The 2235-nt window shown below is 49.6% G+C and overlaps 1 pseudogene; it reads right to left on the bottom strand.

Annotated features, from left to right (window-relative positions):
* Positions 1-254: 254 nt before the first annotated feature.
* On the bottom strand, positions 255-1868 carry LOC121998789 (annotated as a pseudogene).
* Positions 1869-2235: the final 367 nt, after the last annotated feature.

The raw sequence follows: 2235 nt of genomic DNA, 5'->3' as shown, positions 1-2235 counted from the left end.
TCAAATTAACCGAGAAACAGTGCTGTAGTCTCTAGCAGCTCCGCCGTGGGACCCTCATTTTAGAGAGAGATAGAAAGGGCGTGTCTGTGTGTGGTCCCCGGTGTCAGGATGGCGATGGGCGGTCTCCGCTGAAGGGAATTTGTCCTTTGGCGTGCAGAATTACGTTGCATTAAATGTCTGTATTTTAGTTGTTATTAGATAACTTAGTTTATACCCTTTGGTATAAAATTTTTCCAATATTCACATATTAGTTCAACCTTAGTCCATGGAAAAAAATAATTCATTCGGTAATTTATTAAAACTGGGACTTAATTGCAATTTTTAGATGCATGAAAAAACTCCCTATGAATTTGTTAATGGATATTTGTGGCACCAATGTTCCATCATAATCCAACAGGATAGCCCTACTCTTAGCCTTTGTATAAGCGGAGACAATCCCATCAGCATGAAGCTTTCTGAAATTGGGATCGACGGCAACTACTCTAAATCCAAACCCGAGACCACTTCCCCAGCAATTCCTCCTGAAAAGATCCATGCAAGTTCTCTCCAAGTCCTGCATGAAGCTCTTCGACCAGTAAACAACATTGTGAGTGGAGACATATCGGTAGTGTTTCTCATGCCGGAGTTGTTTTTCTGCATCAGAAAGAGAGATTGCCTCATTCAAAGCTTCTCCTGTGGTCTCTATATTCCACGGATTGATCCGAATCGCACCGCTAAGGGACGGAGAGCAGCCAATGAACTCTGAGACAACCAGCATGCTCTTTGCTGGGCTTTTAGCCTCTGAATCTGCAGAATCGAAGATCCCCAGTCTGTAGACAATGTATTCATAGGGAGTTAGGGTCATCCCATCCCTAACTGCAGTGACAACCACATATTCTGCAATACTATAGTAAGCCATCTTCTCGACAGCAGCCATGGAGCGCTCGATTAGAACCACTGGGCTGTACCCTTCGTGCCCGAAGGTCCTGTTGATCCTTTGGCAGCTCTCTTCTTGTATTTCCTTCAGATCCTTTCCTTGCGCCCTGGCCGGATTGGCAATCTGAACAAGAACAGCTCTCCCCTGCCACTTGTGGTGAATCTTAAGCATGTGTTCAAAAGCTAGCAGATTGAGGTTGATTCTTTTGAAAATGTCCATGTCATCGATGCCAAGAGCACAGTCTTTCCGTCAAACTGCTGGCCGAGATCGTCGACCCGCCACTCCTTGTCGGGGAGGTGGAGCATGGACTGGAGCTGGCCCATGTGAATGCCAACAGGCAGTATTTTGATCCCGATGGTGCGGCAAAGTAGTCGAGGCCGATGTAGCCGCGCTTGAATTGGTACTCGATGCCGAGTATGCGGCTGCAGCAAGAGAGGAAGTGACGGGCATAATCGAAGGTGTGGAAGCCGATAATGTCGCAGTTGAGGAGGGCTTTTAGAATCTCTTCGCGGAATGGAAGAGTGCGGTAGATCTCTGAGGAGGGGAAAGGTACGTGGAGGAAGAATCCCAATCGGAGGCGGTTGAAGTGGCGGCGTAGGAAGGTGGGGAGGGCCATAAGGTGGTAGTCGTGGATCCACACGTAGTCTTCCTCCGGGTTGATCACCTCAACGACCCTCTCGGAGAAGAGCTTGTTGGCGAGGACGTAGGCCTCCCCACCAGCCGCGGTCGTAGCGTCCGCCGCCGGAGGAGGAGGAGAAAGGAAGCCGACGCCACACTGCTCGCCCGCTCCTCCTCCTGCAGGTCCGCCAGCGTCCCCGGCACCGTCATCACCCGCGGCATCCGCCGCAACCCTCCTCCTCCTCCTCCTCGGCCACCCAGACTCAGAGCCGCAAAGTTCCCCGACGCCGGATCGAGCAGATTGGAGTACGATCTGGACACCATCCTGCTCCGATCACAAGCGAAACCCTAGAAAGACGGGAAGGAATGAAAGAGTCCAGATCCTCTGCGCCCGCCTCCCGTGCGCCCTCTGCGCCCGTCGCTACGCGACAAAAAACTCACGCGCTAAGCACGTGCATTTCTCCGCTCCAGTAATAAAATCCAACTCCAACGCACACATATCGCTTCCTACTGATCGGTCTGTTGACCGATCAGCAAGAATGCTGATCGGTCTGCTGACCGATCAGCATTCCAGCTTTATTAATTTTTTTTAATAAATGAGCAACACCTTTTTCCCATTTTGTGCATTTGTCAAATCTCACTTTTTTTTCTTTATCTCATGTTCTTACACCCTTTATGCATGTAACTTTTTTTTCTCTATT

The sequence above is a fragment of the Zingiber officinale genome, chromosome 6A, assembly GCF_018446385.1.
Source record: "Zingiber officinale cultivar Zhangliang chromosome 6A, Zo_v1.1, whole genome shotgun sequence".
Taxonomy (NCBI): domain Eukaryota; kingdom Viridiplantae; phylum Streptophyta; class Magnoliopsida; order Zingiberales; family Zingiberaceae; genus Zingiber; species Zingiber officinale.
The sequence above is the reverse complement of the archived record's forward strand: the minus strand, read 5'-3'. Positions and strand labels throughout refer to the sequence as shown.